The sequence below is a fragment of the Amblyomma americanum genome, chromosome 1, assembly GCF_052857255.1.
Source record: "Amblyomma americanum isolate KBUSLIRL-KWMA chromosome 1, ASM5285725v1, whole genome shotgun sequence".
Classification (NCBI taxonomy): Eukaryota; Metazoa; Arthropoda; class Arachnida; order Ixodida; family Ixodidae; genus Amblyomma; species Amblyomma americanum.
In genome coordinates, this window is record NC_135497.1 from 433087798 (window position 1) to 433108985 (window position 21188).

The 21188-nt window shown below is 48.8% G+C and overlaps 1 protein-coding gene and 1 pseudogene across 13 annotated transcripts in view; one reads left to right on the forward strand and one right to left on the reverse strand.

Moving 5' to 3' along the window:
- The window catches only part of LOC144115886 (papilin-like), a 321379-nt gene that overhangs the window by 226949 nt on the left and 73242 nt on the right, over positions 1-21188 (reverse strand). The gene's annotated exons all lie outside the window — the stretch shown is intronic.
- Positions 15959-19822, forward strand: LOC144115888 (uncharacterized; annotated as a pseudogene).

The window sequence follows — 21188 nt, forward strand, 5'->3', positions numbered from 1 at the left end:
TCTCACGTTCATGTACGTGGAGCTGAAAGAATTGAAAATTGGTTTTTGTGGAAAGGAAATGGCGCATTCTGTCACATTTCGTCAGACACCTGAACCGCGCCGTAAGGGAGCGGCTAATGGAGGGACTGAGAGAAGAAAGGAAGATAGGCGCAATAGTGGAGGACTCCGCAATAATTTCGACCACCTGACGATCTTTAACGTGCACTCACATCACCCAGCACACGGGTGCCTTGATATCACGTTCTGATATCACGATCTGGGCCACAGGGGGAAACTTAGGGCGCATGGAGGAATGCCTGCAAACAGCCGCTCACCTAGTGGATCGCTACGCAGGGCACTGTGGTCTACAATGCGCACCCAAAAAGTCTGAATATGTGCACCTTAGGGCATCCCCTAAGGATACTACCCAAATACATCTCAACTTAACAATGGCCCCATACACGATGCCAAAGAGATTCGAATACTCGGGCTCTTCATCCATAATCAAAGATGAGTAGACACAACATTGCACAAACTCCGCAAAGTTGGAGACCAAGTAGGCCGTATGGTCCGCTGCGTCTCCAACCACAGAGCGGGTATGCGAAGCAGGGATGCCGTGCGGCTGGCCCATGCTTTCGTAATCAGCCGAATCCTCTCCTTCCTGTGTCCACCTCCAATGCGAGACTTCTTGAATTGGGAGTGGTGAACACTTTTCAGGAGCTCAAGGGAGCCCATCTCACAAATCAATACACGAGACTAGCCCATACGAAGCCCGCCTTCACATCCAACATGATTTTCACATTCAGGAGCGGGTCCGAGTGCCCGAACTCTGGAGACGCGTCGTCAGGTTCGACCCCTGCCCACTAAGATGGACAAAGAGGGTCATAGTGGTGGTCGTCAGGCTAGGGCGGAAGCCTTAGCGCACCTCTATGGCAACAAACATGGTGTCTTTTACGTAGATGTAGCTGGGCCGACCCACGGCGGGTGGTACACGGCCGCGGTCATACATCAAGAAATACAGGTGGGTGGGCTTTCCTTTCGAGCCCCAGGCACAACACAAGCTGAAGAAGTTGCCATCGACCTAGCTGCTTCTGATTCAAAATCCAAAACACATAATAACAGATTCGCGTTTGGCATGGCGCAATTATGAAGCTGGCTGTATAACTTTTCTAGCTGAACGAATACTAAGGAGCTGCAGCCGGGATACCGATCCTACTCCCCGCTGCCTGGTTTGGACTACGGGCCATCAGGACCTAGCAGGAAACGAAGCTGCAGACGCGGAGGCCCGAGCGCCCATTCACCGGGCGATCCCATTGGCTTCTGAGCACTTGGAACCTGAAGGTAGCTGCTTACTCACCTTAAAAGCTATCACATCCTATTATAAGGATATGCATCGCCTCTACCGGGCCCCTGCAAAGGGACTGGGGAAAGCAAACGAACGCGTTCTACTCCGATTATTGATGAACACAATGCTGTGCCCTGCAGTACTAAAACACTTCGATCCCGCGTTCACTGGCAGGTACAAACATTGTGGGGAGGTGGCTGACACCTACCGCATGGTTCGGGCTTGCCAGCGCGACTGAGCTCTCTATCTCCACCCCAACCCTACCTGAGAGGAATGGGAGGCGGCCCTGCTTGCCTGTTGTCCCGGACCTTCAGGCCCAAAAGGCTTTGGTCAAGAGGGCTAAGCTGGCGGCTTCGACCAGTGGGGTCCCGGAATAAGGACTCCACCCATTGCGGGGCTCTTTAAAGAGTCTCACCTCTTTCATTCAATAAAGGCTTTTCAGCACCACCTGCCGCCGCGGTCGGGTTCGAAAACGTTGTCAACCACAACACAAATGAACGCAGTGAACGCCTATAGGTTTCGCCTTGTATATCCTGGATTTGCTGAGCTAATACATATGCAGTCATTGCTCAAATTTGCGTCTATTAGGACTTTTTTGTAAGAAAATTACTTATTCGCTAAAATTTAGATGCAGAGCCCTGAGTACACATGCAATGATTAATGATAGAATGGTTTACCTGGACATCTATTAAAAGTATTTAAAATTTATGCCATCTTAGCTCGCACTCCTAACAGCGCTGACTACTAAGGCGTTGAGTAGCGAAACCAAGAAAGCTGTCAGCTAGAGCAATTCAGGTTTCGTGGTTTTCACTGCTGGTTATTGAGATGCAGTAGCGCTCAGGGACAGGAATTAACGCCTCAACGCTTTACAGCCTGACGGGGGAAATGTTTGTCGGACTCCAGGACAGAATCACCAGTGTTAGGTCCAGTGGTAAAAAGAGGAGGAAAAGGAGGAAAGGCAGGAAGGGTAACCAGAAGAATAGCCGGTTTATTACTCTGTACGGGGGGAAAGGAGTGAGGGGGAAAAAAAGATGAAGGAGAAAAGGCAGTTGCAGGAAATTAGTCACTATGCAAAGTCACAGCGTTCACTGAAGTCACAGCCTATCGTGCAGGCCAGAAGTCCTCAAAAAGCGAAGCAGTGCCTTGGAGGCCTTCACTGCCGACGACCGCCGCGGCCAGTGGCCGAGAATCTTCGTTTCCTTCAGTGGGTACAGACCTACATGCTCCAGTGCACGGCAGAGAGTCTGTCTTTCGGCGCTGTAATAATAATAATAATAATTGGTTTTTTTGGGGAAAGGAAATGGCGCAGTATCTGTCTCATATATCTTTGGACACCTGAACCGCGCCGTAAGGGAAGGGATAAGGAGGGAGTGAAAGAAGAAAGGTAGAATAGGTGCCGTAGTGGAGGGCTCCGGCATAATTTCGACCACCTGGGGATCTTTAACGTGCACTGACATCGCACACCACACGGGCGCCTTAGCGTTTTTCCTCCATAAAAACGCAGCCGCCGCGGTCGGGTTCGAACCCGGGAACTCCGGATCAGTGCTGTAGGCAGGAAATTCACAAAGAATGTGGGTTATAGTCTCATCACACCCGCAGATGGCGCATGCAGGGCTGTCAGCCATACCTAATAAGAAAGAGAGTGCTTGGTGAATGCTGCATCAAGCCACAGGCGACACAACAAAGTTGCTACACTTCGTGGTGGGCCGGATGGAAGCCGAAGCTAAAGATCTGGGTCCAAGAATTTTAAACGCGAATGCGAGAATTGGCCCGAATTCCACGCGGCAAGCGTGATGTCCCGCGGCAATGGTCTAAGCCTGCCCACTGCGTCGGCTCTCGAGATGGAGATGGACACACAATCACCCTCTCGGTGAGCAGTTCGCGCGGCCTCGTCCGCGAGGTGGTTGCCTGCGATGCCACTGTCCTGGTAGCGATTGGTAAACAATATCGTGCCCTTTGTGGATGGCTGTGTGGTGGAGCTCTCGGATTTCTGCGACAAGTTGTTCATGGGACCCATGACGAAGAGCAGATTGTAATGCTTGGAGGGCTGCCTTTGAAGCAGTGAAAACAGAACATTGCCGGGGTATATCTCCATTGATATGCTCAATGGCGAAACGAGCAGCAGTAAGTTCTGCACCAGTCAATGAAGTCCGGTGCGATGTTTTCAATTTCTTAACTATAGTCCTCACGGGGAGGACAACGGAGCCCGATAATCCATGACAGCGCGACAGACGGGACAGAGAAGAGAGGACAGAACACAGAGCGCTGTGTTGTGTCTTCTCTTCTCGGTCCCCTCTGTCGCGCTGGTATGGATTATCGTGAGCGCCAACTCGCCCAACAAAGGGTATTGATGGAGCCCGAGGAACTCGAAGGGGTCACTGAGCGATCGGTGTATACGTGCAGTCGGTGTCCGTGTTTCTCATGCAAATATTGTAGAGTGGTCTGTTTTAGTGCTGTCCGCAATAAATCAGCCTTCTTTTTGATGTCCGGTATGGTTGGTGCAGGCTCCATAATAGAGAAGATGGTCTAGAAGCTGGTGTAAATTGGGTTGGTAGGACGCAATGTGCATCAGTAATTTTCGCAAATGATGTACTCGGCCGGTTAGCAGGAAGACTGACAAGATGGTGTGCGGGAATCCGAGAGAGGTGATGAAATATGCGCTCTCAAGGCTTCGACTGTGACATAGGCAGTCACTGGATTCTCCTGAGCGATGAGTACTGTTGCGGTTCTAGACGCGCATTTTGGCAGTCCTAGGCACGTCCGCAGAGCTAGAGCCTGAACACTTTGCAGACACCGTATATTCGTTTTCCTCTAGTTTCCTAGTGCAGGGATACTGCAGTGTAGAGCTGGAGCATCGACTGCACTGATGCTCCCCACGACTTGTCTCCAAGAAAGGAGAGAACGTGAACGATCGATGTCAGTCGCCTTTTCATGTACGTGACATGTGGGCTCCATGTTAGATTACAATCGATGATTACTCTAATGAAGCGATGGCTTCTTTCGTAGGATATTGTTGCCCCATTTATGCGTACGGGGTAATGGGGCATGCTCTTGCGTGTAAAGGCAACAACGGAACATTTATCAGTAGAAATCTCCAGGCGGAGGTCGGCCGCAAGAATGCTTGCCACCTTTTGAAGCCTTGCTTGAAATTGTGGTCGCGTAACTCCAGATGCCCAGATACAAATATCGTCTGCATAGACTGAGACTCTCGCCGACTGCGGTAGTACATCGACATGGCCGACAAGCGCAAGATTGAAAAGCGTTGGGCTAAGTACTCCACTCTGTGGAACCTCATGGGAAGTTAAATGTGAAGATGTTGATCCATCATCAGTCTGCATAAATAGTGATCTGCTGGATAGATAACTACGTATCCAGCAGAACATGCGACCACAAAGTTCTGCAGCTTCCAGAGAGTCCAAAATAGCTTAATGAGTGACGTTATCATACGCCCCTTTAACACCGAGAAACAGCGCCGCGGTAAAGCACTTCATATGCTTCTGGTGTTGGACTGATGACACCAGGTCCATCACGCTATCAATAAACAAACGTCCCAGCCGAAACCCAGACATTACATCTGGGTATATTTGATAGCGCTCCAGATACCACTCAATTCGCGTAAGTACTATCCTTTTCATGAGTTTTCCCACACAACTAGCCAATTCGATTGGACGGTACGATCCCAGTAATTCACAGAATGCCTTCTAACGGTAAGGCGGCAAGATTTGAATTCTGCGCTGGATTTTCCTCTGTGCGCGCCTTGCATCCCTTAATTCGTGCAGCGACTTTGTGCGCCTGTATCTTCTCTCTGCTCTTCGTCAAAGTGATCGGAGGCGCTGCTGCTCCACATTGAAGTCTGTGAACTTTGGCATTGGAGTGAAGAATCTCGCGTCTTCCATAGCCTCCTTGATGCGCTCTTCAACGCCTGTTGTAATGTCTTCTCTGCAGGCTTCTTTCATGAAGGTTTTAAACATAGACCAGTCTATTCGTTGCAAACCTTTCGCAGATCTGCATTCAGCGAGACCAGGAACAACAATATATGTGGGGATGTGGTCACTTCCGTGCGTTTCTACGTCAGCAAACCACCTGACGCGTCTCGCAAGGCATCGAGACACAAACACCAAGTCCAGACAACTGCTGTAAGACAGTCCGCGAATGTACGCTGGAGAACCGTCGTTAAGGCATTGTAGGTCGGGGTCAGAGGCGAAACAGGCAAGACTTCTTCCCTTCGCATTCATCCGGATGCCTCGCCACATGGCGTGATGCGCATTAAAATCACCAGTGACGATACAAGACACAGGTGTTACAGCCAACAAGTCGCTCAGTCTGTCGACGTCGAACCTTATCGTTGGAGATAAGTAAGCGCCCACAAGCGTAAACGTCCGGGTGGGCCTTTTCACCGTTAAACAGAGATACTGGTTATGGTTGTGAGGGGGAACCATATGGTGCACATAAGTAAGCTCCCTTCGAATGTAGAGGATGACATTACTATTTCCTCTGCGTGGAGGATACAGACGCTTCATAGCCAGAAATTTGGATGGGATTTTGTAAATTGGGCTCACAAATCACAAGGATTGGAAATATGTGTTTATAGACGTATTCGCGACGTATGTCTGAAATGCAGGAATTGAGTCCAAGAGCATTCCATTAAAAAATGGATGCTTCTCTGACTTGGCTTTCAAATGGTTATGCTCGGAGAGCCATTGTGTCTGCTACTGGAAAGCTGCAAGGACTGGATTTAGCACGTCCAGTACCTGTAATGCATTCCGTGCTGCTGCCGAGTGAAAGCTACGCAGCATCACACGCATGGGGTTCATAAGGAACCTCAAGATGGCGAACACCTGCACTTCCTCACCTGGGGCTAAATCTCTGCCTCGGATTCGCTCAGCTGTAGGCATGGAACAGTGGAGGCGTGGTGCATGCTCGGACACCAAGGTCGAGCGTGGCTGCGGCAATGGTGGCCATGTCACCTCTGAAGAACTGGTTCCGGCTTCACCAGTCACCGGGCTTACATTACTCAGTGGTGGGGGAGGACAAGTAGCAAGAGCGATGGGGTCTTCCCTGCCTCTGTCAGCCTTTTTTCTAGTAGACCGTCGGCTTCGAGAACCACGCCGACGCACCGTAGCTGCGGCCTCTCTGTGCACTGAATGGTCTCGCACCATTTGCTTAAACACCGCCCGCTCTTCCTTCAGGCGGGGACAGACTTTCGAAGAAGCGTCATGAGGGCCACGGCAGTTGGCGCACTTCAAGGCGGTAGCGTGGCAACTGTCACCGCTATGTTATTCAGAGCGGCGCGGACACGTTATGATGTTATTACAAATACCACTTACATGTCCAATTTTCATGCACTTCCGACACTGAAGCGGCTTCAGGACGAATGGGCGAACTGCATGTCGAAAGTGGCCAACCTTCACGTGCGATGGAATACAGTCGCCCTTAAAAGTGATCTTGACGCGCCTTGACTTGCCGAGGCGCTGAACCTTGGTTATTTTGATGCTGTTCGTCGCTGGTTTAATGAGTATCGGCAGGTCGGAGTCAAAGATGTTCGCATCGATGTCGTAAATGACGCCAGCGGTTGGGCCATTGCTTTCAAGAACAAGAGAGCGGACGGGAATGCCTTCGATCTTCATGATGGTGGCTAGACTTTCCAAGGCACTCCGCTCCGTTACATCGATGGCAAGGAGGTTCCTTCGGCTTTTGATCCTGACGTCCTTGATCACCCCCGGGACGCCAGCCTCGAGAAACACCAATGTAGCTTGTCTGTTCAGCAGGTTCAGGTTGTCGGTGGGCGTTTAAGGAGCAAAGAGGACTATGCGCCAATGCACCACTCGTCGTGATGACGGTAGATGTACTTGATGAGGACGAGTCCTCAATCTTACGCAGTCTTCTCTTGGCTTTCTTGATCATCACTGGGACGAACCTGTAGTCCGCCGAGGAGTCCTCGCTTGTAGCTGAGTACAGCACGGTGGCCTGGTTGCTTGCCTCGCTCGATTGGTAGAAGCGCTTCCTCTGGGTGGCTGCAGCCGACCCACCGGGTTCCAGAGGAGGCCTGACGTCCTTCACTTTCATCGCCGTCAAGAAGAGGGAGCGACGCCTCCCTGATTATGAGCTGGACTGTAGATCGCCTCCCTAAGCACGCACTTCGGTGTCCTCTCGTCTTTCCGCCGATTCGCGGGTGCGATCTTCGTGGTTGGGGCGACCTTCGTATTCCCGCTCCCCGTCCTGCCTGAAGCTTCGCACTTCGTTGCTTCCCGAAGCCGTATGCCACTGGACTGCCCTTCCTTGGGTTTCCTCGTTAAATAGTTTCGATGCGCGATGTACAGTATCCCACAAAGCCATTCCACATGTAACACAGCCTACATCGTGGGCGTGTTCTGTTTGCCTGTCGGCGTCCTTGAGGGCCACTTGCAGCAGTCCCGTCGATCGCAATACGTTACCTGCTCTCCCGGTCCCTTGTATACGGCGTCGCGTTATTCCGCTGCAATGTTTTCAAGGGATTTGGGGCTATACGCAGGATGTCCCGAGTTTAGCGAAACTCGGAATCTCCCCGAGCCCTGACAACGCATTAATATGAATGAACTTACGATATTAAGACATGAAACTCAACCCTCAGCAAGCATGCAGTTTCTTTGGGTTATTCGTCACTCTGGGATTAACTAACTTGGAGGTCACCTGATGACTTCATTGCTGTCGACAATGTTCGACTCAAGGGAAAAAACAGTGGGTGCCTTCTTTCATTTGTTTACCGTTGCACCGAGTGCATTACTTCTGCAAGTAAGTTCCAAAGAAAAATGCTTTTAGTGCATTTTTATTGCGGGCTTATTCGCACATGCTAAGCATTGTTGTACTGTGCAAGCTGTGCATTTAAGGCACTATAGATTTATTTTTAATTTATTATATTTTTTGTTTCTCCGCGAAGGCACGCTACAGTCGCGTCATCAGCTGGGGTGGTTTTCAAATTCACGCAGAAATTCCAGCTTCCTCTTGCCGTGTCAACTGGCATATGGCGCGCGTGATTTCTCTGGAGCGGTGGTTCTGCAACTGTATTGTTGAGCTATGAATACTTCAACACTGCGCAAAATATTGATACGTAATATGACAGGACATTTGAGCAATCCACCTCAAGTCAAAATCATCTAAAACTTGGTTACTCCTTTTGTTGTAGACTTCCTCGGTCGCACAAGGTAATCTCATTGATTCTTAGGCTATGCCTGCGTTTGACTTTGAAGGGTCCTTTGTTGCATTGTATGTGCCGTCGAGACCTCCCGCGACGTGCGTGATGCAGCCGCAACGAAAGGATGGAGACGTTCCTTAATATAAGCATGCGAGGCCGCAGTCTTAGGACGAGCGAGTCATTGCTTCTGTACATCAGCGTCGATAAGCCCGTCGGAGTTGCCCCTTATACAGCGGCTCACGGTTGTATGAACCGATGCTTCCCTGGAAACTACCGGTGCTATAGAATCGGAAAGCGTAGAAGTCTTCTTCGTCGACGATGAGCTAATGAGACCCGCGCGCAGTCTCCGCAGGCGTAGGTCGCCACCTATCTCGTCGCAAAGGCAGAGCAGCGACGTTTTCTACAGGGGAAAATGATGCCGGAACTTTTCGTCAGTCATGTCATTAAACGGCTCTAGTCGGTCATATTGGCGGTTGCTGTCGCTGGAAGCAATGGTACGAGCGGCTGCTGCTGCTGCTACTGTCGCCTTTGCGTACGACACTGAATTTATTTCTTGAGCTTTCAGCCTTCACTAGTTTGGCCAGAGTTCGCCAGTAAGTCAGACCCACAGGTCACGCCTTGTGTGTCACGCTTGGGCCAGGCACAGCCTGCTGGGAGGCACAAACAACCTTGACCATCTAAATATAGCGGGTAAAACGTGCGCCATCGCTGATGTATTTGAGCACCGCAGTCGCGAACACAAAAATTAGGCGGAACCGTAAGCTTCGCCTTGAAGATATGAAGTGATGGCGTTAATGGCCTCCTTCTGCGAGTAGTCTTGGCGCACAGCTGCTGTTCTTTATTCCCATTCACACATTTATCACAACACAGTTTCCATATTGTTGTCATTGAACTCTTCCACACTGTAGTTATGCACATCCTGTTGTTTATATATAACGCAGATTGATAAGTGCTCACTGCACGCTCACAGAATCGTGTGGCCCTGAAGGGGCGTTCCACCCGAACGCAGTTAAGGTCCGCAATGAGTAAACTTCACACTGCTCGCGCCACCTCTTGGGGCTGCAACGTACATCAGGTTACGAGGGTTTTCCGGTGGTCGCCGCTCGTCAAGATGCCCAATGCCCTTTAGATATGCAAAAAAAGTTCATCGCATGTCTCTGTTGCCTACCGCAGGCTAAGGAACCTAAAACACTGTCCATTGTTAGAGGAAGTGCGGAGAGCTTCTTCGTGCTCTGTTCATAGTATGCACGCTCGTCAGCATACGCAGGGCACTTAAGCAGGACATGTTCTAGACTTTCGATCGAGCCGCGGTTGTCACAAAGCTGACTCTTCATTTGACCGAAAAAGTATCGCAAGCCGCTTGTAAATGCAGCGTTCAGACGAAGTCGGTGATAAAATGTTTCCAGGTGGCGAGGAATTCTGGGTGGGCGTCCAGGTCTGAGGTGTGGATCGACTGAGTACAGAAATTGGTCTTGTTCTGTCGACATGCTCTGGAGCCGATACGTTTCTGCGGAAGCAAATGTTGTAGCCGTTTGGGACGCATCATATTTCGTGAATAAGGTTCGAATGTATCTCCGAAGCTGGTTGCCTTTACGGGCTGCTTCATCCGTTTGTCATTGACCAGAAAGTCACAGTGTGCTAGTATCCACTTAAATGTTATCCAGGGGTCTGCGACAATAGCCAAATCATGTAGATACCCGATGTCAAGGGAAATGGGCTGAGTATTAGTGCTCTTCAGCACGTTAGACAGGATCTGCAGGGATGCTTTGGAGTCTCAAAGATAACCCATCGGCCGGGGGTTTGGCGCAGCATATAGGAAACAGTTTCTTTAATACCGTGAAGCTCAGCTGTCGTAGAGAATGTCTTCCACTGCAGCCGGTAAGAAAGGACACGGCTTGTAGGGATGCCACAAAGACCACAGGAAGAGGTTTGTTGAGTAGTTGTACCGTCGGTGAAGATGTGTGTGTGCTGTGTATACTCTTCAGCTAAGTAGGCTAGAGTAGCTTGCGGAAGCGCTGCCTGTGGTATGCGGCTCTTCACCTTCAGAGGCGAGAGTGCCCAGGGGGGAAGTTCAGATGCAGTAGCTTCTGTTGCTGATTAATATTGGGGAGGAACAGAAGCTGCATAGCTTGACCACAGCCAAAGTTGCTGTCACAGTTAGGTTGACACTGTGTTGGAAATGCTTCTTCTCTTGGATCGCATGGCGGAGATAGGTACGCGTAGTTTCCTGGGCGGAAATCACATCAGGCGGGAGACAGCCTGCTTCCGGTACCGTGCCTGATGCGGAGGAACCCTTTGGGAGGCCAAGGCAGGTCCGCAGGCAGTTGCTCCGCGCGGCCTCGAAAATCTTCTTGCTTCTTAGAGATAATATTTGAAGCACCGGAAGACAACAGCGAGGTTCCTTCAACGTAGGCTTTTTCAAGCAGAACCATTGAACGGCAGTTGCTGCCCCACCGTGCCCCCGCCATGAACATGAAAACTTGCGATGCTGCAGTGATCCTCTCGCGAAGTTTTCTGATCTGAGATGACCACAAGAGATTACTCTCTGTCGCAACACCTAGGAATGGCTGTGATCGTACATAATATGTAGCGACCATCCACCTAAGCGGAGCGGATATCTAGTCATACTTTTTCTCGTAGAAGCCCCAAGAAATTTTTTCTGCTCCAGGGCCCAGGTACATCGTGATGTGCACTAACGACCTCTGAAGACGTTGCACGGTAATATAGCGCGAACGTAACGCATTCCAGGTGCAGGTGTCATCTGCATAAATCGTTATGCACACCATTCGCGGAAGGTTTCTGTTAGGTTTGTACGGGTAATATTGAATAGGACAGGGCTTAGCACCACTCCCTGAGGTACGTTCTTTTGAATAGTCTGCGATCCATTTTTAGAGCTTTCCTCTGAGGCCAACACTAGCCAAGGCCGCGAGAACTGCATGATGAAAAACAGTCAAAAGCGCCCTTGATGTCAACGAAACATCTGTCGGCAGGTCGTCAGCGTGAAGGTACTCTTCCAAAGATTAGACGAGAGCGGTGTCATTGTCGGTAGCAGACCTGTTCTGACGAAACCCGTTAATTCGTGGGGATACTCACTTCGGCTTTCGAAGAACCAAGTGTTGCGTTTCCATCACCGCAGTTGCGTCACCGCAGTTGTGGTCTAGGGGCTTGGGCGTCCGCCTCAGCTGCGGAAGGTGGCTGGTTGGAAACCCACCGCCGGCAACCCACCGGTAAAAATGGGTACATGCGTCCCCCGGCCCGGCGCCTGGCTTCCTCAGGGGTGTATGCTTGGAAGAAGCTACAAGAACCCCGCTGCGCCCTCCGGGGCAAAACCAGTTTCGAACACAATCAGCCTGCAAAGGTGGTTCGTGAGTCAGTTGAAAGTTGACAGGCTCAACAGGGTGTCAAGAGTTCGCTGCGCTCTGCGAAAGTACAGCAGATGAGTCTGTCAAGAGAGCTCGAAGACAGACGATTGCGATTGCGTGATAGGTCACTTCACCGTGACCAGGAGACCTGCCTCTGTTTGATTTCGCGATAGCTGTCGATAGCTCTTCAATTGTGAAAAGCAAGTCCTACGTTGGGACTGCTGCCTGTGGGATTCCTGATTCACCATCTGCAGAGAGTATCGAAGGCCCTGACCCCGCTGATTGTATTCTGAATTATTCATCAGATCTTTCTTTCAGAGATTTTCGTTCATGCAGAGAAAGTGCAGCGAAGGGGTGAAGCTGTGAAGGGGTGAAGGGGTGAAGCATACCTCTAACGATCCGCCAAATTTTCGTTACTTGCTGGCGCACATCCAGCGTAGAAAAAAAAGTCACGCCATCTTTGCCGGCTGAGTTTATCCACATAGCGGCGAATATAGCGTTGTGCCCGTCGGCAGGGTCTTTAATGTTTTTGGTGCACAAATATTTCCGTTCAGCTCGCCTGCGAATAGCGAAAAGCCTCTGAAATACCTCATCATTTGAAGGTTACCTATCATTTTTAGCTGTAATTGAGACATGCGCCGATCTGATTACAAGTTCTTTTTTCAACTATTTTCATGCAAGATATCCACGCTGAGATGGGTTTATGGCCACAACGCCGACACCGCGTCTTCCGCTAAACGGGAGCCTTAAAGCGCTCGCTTACAAAGCGTCGACTATCGCTGCAGCTTCATCTCCCGGCTCTGTGATGTCATAAAAACACTATAACCTGCATTGTAACAACGTAATACACAGCAAAGAGCTGGCTGCACGACAAGCACCTACTTGAAAGACGTTAGCCACGGGGCACGACGATGGCGAAGCGGTGCTATTGTCAACTGGCATGCTATTAAAGAAAGGTGGCGCTGCAGTCGACAGTGGTCTTCTAGATGACAGCCGTGCGGTGCGGACGCATGTTTCGGTGCTCTTCGGATTACGCGTAGTGATCGTGACCGGACTCGCTGACGACTGCGTGGGCAACGTGACTGCGTCAAACAGATCAGTTCTTTTCTTTAATATTTGGAAAGTAATGTGTGTTTAGATTTAGTCAAGTTAGGCGAAGTGCAGGCTTAAGGGCAGAATTTAGGTCCGTGACCTAACGCCCTGTCTTTTCTGGCCGGCAGCTATGGATTATCGTCCTCATTACTGAGTTCACTATTTTCAAAAGACTGTTATTCCTTTTCTATGTGATCGGCATTTGCGTTTGGCAGAATTTTATTTCCAAGTTTTTGGTTCTTTAGTCTGTGAATATTCTAGCATTTTGTGGTAGATATAACCGAGTGCTGCTAAAATGGTCAAGCAACTGAAGGTTAAATGCAAGGAGTGTGAGGCGTCGGTGAATTTGAAGGAAATTTGGTTTGAATTGGTAGAGGACGCAAAAAGCATGGATTTTATGTGCATATACTGCGTATCAAGTGGACGCCTGGACAGGATTGACCAAGAAAACGCCAAAACTGTTTTACGTATGGATGCTCTAGAAAGAGAGCAACAGGTAGAAGGGGCAGAGAAGCGAAAACTTCAAGAATAGTTTGGTCAGTTGGAACCAAAATTGCCTACAGCCATCAGAAGCCGCAGTGGCGGACATTCCAGTGCCAGCACGTGGATTCACGTTGATTAGGCCCTCCCTTGCATGGACAGCGATAAGAAAGTAGGTCAGCCAGGAACAGCTACCCACACGTGGCAGCTAGGAAGTCTGGAGTCGATGGAGAGAAGGGGAACAAGCTGAGCACAACGAATTAGAAACGTCATTCCGCCATTATTTTTGGTCAGTGCGAGTTACTAATATGTACCATCTCGACCAGACGGGATTCCGTCAGGCCGTTGACTACCTAAGAATTAGGTCACATTCACTGAGCAGAGGCAGCAGAATCCGAACTTTTGGAGGGAGGGTTCTTATAGCTGGTGACTCAAACATGAGGCGGTGCAAAGGAGCTACAATGGATGTGTAAAGGGTGATAGGCGGGTAGCAGTTGGGGTATTCCAAAGAGGACAATGGACATCCTACTGAGAGAGACAAAAGCGAACTTTCTGGGAATATTGAAGGGCGTAATTTGGTAGTGGTAGCGGCGGGACTAAATTGTGTCCTGAATGGTGACGCCTCACAAATAGCGGAAAAGTTAGCTGAGGGAGTTGACCATATAAGGGCAATACCACAGTAAATGCAGATCGTGGTGTGCACAATACCGCAGGTGCAATGACGTAACAGAGAGGTTGCCAAGGACAAGGCGACTGTTAATCGAGACAAAAAAGTTAAGCCTTGAGAAAGGATTTGAAAAGGCAGACATAAACAGGGAAGTGCATAGAACAGGCTTTGGCAGAGGATTTACACGAGATGGCATCCATTTTCCTGGGAGGGTAGGAGCAGATATTGGCTGCCGCCTGGCAGGCCGAGCAATAGGTTTTTGTAGCGATAGCTACACTACGGCAGTCACTTCGCGAGGTCAGCGTGGCTGCGTGCTGAGTCCTGGCACCACCGCTCTGCCAGCTGTGCGCATGCGCGGAGTTACATCATAGCCCGCAGCCGGTGCGCGCGCCGCGAGCCTCGCCGCCCGCCTCCTCAGTTGTGCGCACGCGCGGAGTAACGTCAGAGCACGCAGCTGGTGTTTGCACCACCCGCCTACATTACACTAGCATTTCGGGCCTTCAGCGTGGCGGCGCCGTGGCCATCGTGGCAGCTGCCGGCGGCGCAGCGCGCAGTCGAAGCCGAGTGGGGGAGAAGTGGAAAGGGGAAAGGGGGAGAGAGTGAATCCACGTGCAAGGACGAAGATGAAGAAGTAACGCCCAGCGCAACGCAGTGGCGAAATACTGACTTTGCAATTCGACTGAGCTCCGCCGCGGTGGCTCAGTGGTTAGGGCGCTCACTACTGATCCGGAGTTCCGGGTTCGAACCCGACCGCGGCGGCTGCGTTTTCATAGAGGAAAAACGCTAAGGCGCCCGTGTGCTGTGCGATGTCAGTGCATGTTAAAGATCCCCAGGTGGTCGAAATTATTCCGAAGCCCTCCACTACGGCACCTCTTCTTCCTTTCTTCTTTCACTCCCTCCTTTATCCCTTCCCTTACGGCGCGGTTCAGGTGTCCAACGATATATGAGACCGATACTGCGCCATTTCCTTTCCCCTAAAAACCAATTATTATTATTATTATTAATTCGACTGAGCGAGCTCTACTCGGCCAGCTCTAGTTCTCGTGTCACTCCAGGTTTAACCACAGCTAAACCGCAGCCATTTTTAGGGCGTCCACGAAGGCTCAGAAGTAGGGATAGGTATAAGTGAAGTCTAAAGTGTAACAATGGAGGCTGATCCCAAAAAATGGCCACTAGGAAGTCCAGGAAGAAAACTACTAAAAGAAATTTAACAGCATGATCAGTTATATAAACATGCAGGGGTGTAGAAAGATAGCTAAATAGTTAGAAATGGAACAGCAGTTAAAGGGAATATGCAATAAATTAATTGAGATTACGAACAGCAGACGAGAGATTGGCATTTCATCACTCGTCACCCCAACGCAAGGATTTTTAAGCTAGCATCAATAACAACGAAGATATAGACGATTAAAAATTACGCTCCTCCTCTCCCCCCTCAACTTGTACGCGCGGGGCACCAGAAAAAAATAAAGAAAACAGGTCTGGGACTGGGCCCCGCATTTGAATACGTCATCAGATGACATTCGCTTTGCAACTTCCGGTTGTCGCTCGTAGCCCCCAGCAGCAGCAGCAGCGGCGTGGCGGCATCTCTCGGGTCTCTCTTCGCCTTCCTGGATTGCGGCGTGCGTCGGGTTTCTTTGCTTGTCTGTTGTAGTTAGCAGTAGTAAGCCCGGACCTCGAGTGCGATTGCTCGCTCTTAGGGCCGTGATGGGCATCGAGCCCTATGCGTGCCCACGAAGAGCCGGGCGAGTGGCTCCGGAGAGAGAGAGGGTTTATTGATAGGAAAAGCAGAGAGGTTGGCCTGAAAAATAAATATCTGGCCTGCTACTCTGCTCTGGGGGACAGGAAGAGGAGATAAAAGGTCACGATGGGGGACGCTGATAATGGGAGGAGGCTCCGGAACTCCCGACAGAAGGAGGCGGCCGAGGAAAGTCGAAACCATATGCGCGAAGGCAATGCCCTGGCCCGCGCTTGCCCAACACCACCTGGACTATTAGGCCTCTCCCCGATTTCTCCTCCGACGCGTGACGTCACCGCACTACCACGCGGGAGCAGCCACCGCCGACCGCTGCGGCAGCATCTTCTGGCGGCCGCTGCCGCCGTTCTCCTCCCGCGCTGTTTCAAATTGTTGAAGTGCGGAGTACTCCGAGGCGTATTTGCGTATAGCAAATTGAAGATAATGAATTTCACCGTTTTAAAAGACATGAAAGATATCTGGTTCAATGTAACAATCTTCGTCCGCATTTCTGGAAACTGTTCAATCTTTTAAAAGCTTACTTTGTGCAGTTTTTCTAGTAAATTGTTGAAAGCAATCATTTGAAAGGAGACATCGCGATTGCTGTAAACATCACTACCGTCGTGTTTGTACATGTGCTGCACGTGTCGTGTGTTACATGCTGTTCCTCCGCCGTTCTTTCTTTCTGTGTCATTTGCTGAAGCTTCCTTGCGGGCTGTGAATACTCGAAGTGCAATCCTGGGAAACGTCTGTGAAAGTGCTGTGCGCGTGTGACAGTTCCTGAGCCATTTGTTAAAATGCCAGGACACTGTTGTGTTCCCGGCTGCTGCGGGAATTACGATGGAGAAAAGACTGTGCGCGTCTTCACTTTCCCAGCTGATGCTGACAGAAGGAGGCAATGGTTGAAAGCCATTCCACGTGCTGATTTCGAACCCGGGAAGCGCTCAGTGGTAAGTCGAAAAAGAGTGATATTTATTCCGCGACGTAGCTGTGTGTACATATTGCGCTACAACATGGCCTAGTGGGCGAGCTGGAAATATTCTAAATTTGAAATATTTCACTGCGCTAATTGCTATTGCACCCATGGAATTAATCATCTTAAATATGCTAACCTTATCTGCGCTGGGCTTTGCAGGTCTGCGAGCGGCACTTTAAAGAATCAGACATTCGGACTTCTTTTAAGTATGTGGACTCAAAAACGGGCAAAGTCGTCGAGGCAAAATTGAAGATCGCTCGTCTCAGCTCCGACGCCATTCCCAGTGTATTCCCGAACTGTCCCGCGTACCTTTCTGCGCCCGCCACTACGTCCCGAGAAGCACCGACTGAAAAGAGAATGCGTCTTGAAGCAGCTTCTTTACAAGATGCCATCGCCATGTCACTCCAGACACACGAGGAGGAAGAAGCAAAGAACAAGATTGACACTTTCCAAGTTCTACTGGAGTGCCTTCCTCAAATCAAGCTTTCTGATTTTTGGAATGTTATTTCTCGACCTGCCAGCGTCCTTTTTCTCAGTCTTGCTGTTGATGACGTCCCTCGTGTTTTGTCGTCAGTCACGGTCTTAGAGAACCTCACGGTGAAAGTTCATTACCGAAATGTGCAGCTGACTACAATTGATGGCATAGATACCATCCCTCACACAATACATGATATCCGTTGCTTGATAGGTCTGCTGGATGCTGTAGAGTCGTTTCACGGAAAATATTTGTCTAAGCATGAAGAAAAAATTGATGGTTTGCTTAATTTGGCACTTTCCCTGCTTGAAGATGCCTTAAATTGTGAACTGGCAGATGTTGAACAACCCAATGCAGTTAGTTTTTTGAAAGAGCAAGTTTCTCTTCTTGTCAAGTATAGCAGGTCATCCCGGTATTCTGCAGAGTTGCTGGTATTCTCAAGCATTTTATTTACAGTTTCTCCGCATGCTTATAGGTTCCTTCACCGTTCCGGAAACCTTAGATTACCCCATCAATCTACAATACGTCGTATATGTAACTCCTACAGCGTAAGCCCGGCAGCTGAACAGCAAGGCACTTCTTTCCTATCGTATGCAAAGAAGCTTGTCGCAGCAATGACGGAGCATGAAAAAATTGTACTCATGATGGACGAAATTCACCTGCAGCCTTATTTTGATTATAAGGGAGGAGTAATTGTTGGTGCGGCTACAAATAGCCCTAATGCAGCAAAAACAGCCCATGTTTTTATGATGCAAAGCTTGCTTTCGCGTCAGAAGAATGTTGTGCACACACTGCCAGTAGAGCGCATCAACGCACAGCAGCTTCACACTATTCTTCATAGCATCATTACTCAGCTAGAGCATGTTGGGTTGCGTATAATCGCAGTCATAGCTGACAATAACTCAATCAACCGGAAAACAATGTCACTTTTTGGGGCCCCCTGCAAACTTCAGAGTGTGTATCCACACCCTGCAGACTCTAAACGTCCTCTCTTTTTTCTGATTGATCCTGTACACTTAATAAAATGCGTCAGGAATAACTGGATCAATCAGCGAAATGCTGGAACATGCATGTTCTTTCCTAGCCCCACAGGACCTAATATAAAGCCACCTATACTTACAGCTTCATTTAAAACACTTCGAGAACTTCACTCGAAAGAACAGGGTCAGCTGATTAAATCAGCACCAACACTTTCGTCTAAATCTCTGAACCCATCGAATATTGAGCGACAGAATGTCAAGCTTGCGCTAAGGATTTTCAGCCCGTCTACGGCAGCAGCTCTGCGAGCATGTGGGCCAGACTTGAGCTAGATCATGTGTCTGGTACTGCACAGTTCCTTGAAACAATAACAAAGTGGTGGAACATTGTAAATGTAAAGACATGCAACAAGGGTACTCGACTTCGTGATGAGCTGCAGTCACCGATTACATCAGCATCAAGTCCACAGATCCAGTTTCTGTTAAGTATAGTGGAGTGGCTAGATCTGTGGCAGTCTCTCAAATTTGACACGGGCATACTTACAAGAGAGACTCACAGTGCGCTCCGACTCACGACAGACACCTTGGTAAAGGTGACTAGGTATTGCCTAGATGAAATGAACTTCGAGTATGTACTTTTAGGAAAGTTTCAGACTGATTGCTTGGAAGAGAGGTTTGGCAAATACTGCCAACTCTCCGGGGCGCAATACCACATTTCCATAAGACAAGTCTATGAGTCGGAGCGAAAGCTTCGTCTGCAGAACATTCTGGAGCTCCCAGAGTTTGAGGCTGCAACAGATGCGGTGGCAGTAAACGATGCAGTACTTGAAGTGTTTGACATTGAGGTAACGGACGACGATTATGCGAAGGCGCCAAATCTGCCAGCAACCACTTACGTTGCTTGCTATTGTGCCCACGCTGCGTTCAAAAAGCTGTCATGCATGACTTGCAAAGAAAATTTAATGCTAGAAGATGAAATTGAAGTAGAAGGTGGGGAGTTAGTCAAGGCCATGACTCGTGGTAGTATCAAGTTTCCACAGCCTGCCATAGTAAATGCTGTTCTTACTGCTGAGATAGTTCTTGACAAACTGAGAAGTGAACAGCATGCGACACAGTTTCATGCACTACCAAATCGAAAGGAGGCTCTCTTGGCACTCACACATGATGTGTTAAACGACGGCATTGACTTTGATGTGTGAGAATGGGCACACTCCACAGTTGGTAATGCACTATGTCCTAAGTGCAGCAGCAAACACGCTTCTAATAACCATTGTAAAAGAAAAAATTATCAACTTATAGTTGAAAAGGCTGCAAAAGAAAAAGAGAGAAAATTGAAGACATTGAAGAATTGACTACTCTGTGTGCTTGTGACTGTTTTTGTTAGTTTTTTTTAGTTTCGAAACCAGTTTTTGCGTTGTATTATTATATATTCTGCATATTTTCTTTTGTTTGCTTTCTGTTTCCAGCTTTTCTGTTGTTGGCTTCACTTACTGCATTTTATGATTCAGTGCTGTAACAGTTTCCTTACCTCCTACTCCTACTGATCGTGTTTCTCATCTGAAAATAAAATACTTGTGAAAGTCCTTTGCGTTGTTCATTTTCAATAAAAAAAATATTACGAACGTATCCTCACACATGCGCGCTTTGATATAAAGTCAGTAAAAGTCTGCTAAAATGTAACTGCTTATACTTTCAAAGAAACAAGAACAAAAAAAACATTCGGTTAGGGTGTGGGCAAGCAAAACACGATTTAAAAAAAAAGTAATTTTCTTTTCGAGAGACATAATCAGCACTTTGAAATGCGCGAAATGCTTGCGAGCGCGGAAGCCGAACCTGCTGGGTCATCGCAGTGCGGTGACGTCACGCAAACGTGGAGAGGCCTTAAAAAGTCTAGGTGGTGTTGGCTTGCCCGAGAGGGTCGCGCGGCGGCACGAACAGACGATTTTCACGGCTACCGGAAGTGTGCCCGTGACGTCGTGGCTGCCGTGGCTCCAGCGAATGACAGCGTGTGGTGGCCTGGCGACGTCATGGTACAGTGACGTTGTTCTTCCACGATTTTAGTTCCAAAATCGGTCACTACGAGCACACCAATCAGCCCGCGAATTTTAAAAAACACGTATTTTTATTATAATAAATTGCCAGCTCAGTTCCGAAGGCTTATGCTTGGTGTGAATGCTCATTAGCATCATTTCTAAACATTGAAAACATTTACAAGCGACTTTGAATTCTTTGCATAGTCCCTTTAAGGGACGAAGATGTAGGAGAGTACGCGCTATGCGAGACACGTCAGATAATTCATCAAGATTAGATAATTGTGGTGTCTTCTCGACCTAATCAGGTTACTTGTGTTGCGGTTAGCATTATGCATGACTGATATCATCGTTTCGTCGTCACTATATCCGCTGAATTGTACTTTGTTTACTTATGAAAATTTTGTACCACTGCCAAGTGCCACTTTGTTTTATTTTACATGGGGAGGGAAGCCTCTGTCAGGCGTTTCTAGACGCCTTTCGCATGCTCTCCCTCGATTTGCAGTCTTTGTACTGTCAAAACGAAAAACAGTAAATCGAATCAAATCTCAAGTATCTGGAAGATCCACCGTTTATTGATGGAAACATCTGGGAAGGGAGCAACAGAACAGCAACAGAGAGGGCGGGAGGAGGGGTAGGTATGCTGATGCATCAAGGAACACATTGGCAAATAATAAAGTCAACTTGCAAAGAACATGTCTGGGCATCAGGTACAATTTCTGGTAAGAAGATATAGCTAGGGATGTATATTCTGGGACAGGAGACAAATGCTTGCAAGAAAATAAGTCCATAGACTCTTATAATACGAATAATAGGATAAGAATAATAAGAGAGAAAATAAGAGTCTATAGGCACTTAACTACAGTTAAGTGTCTCAATGACGATATAAAGCAGTTTTG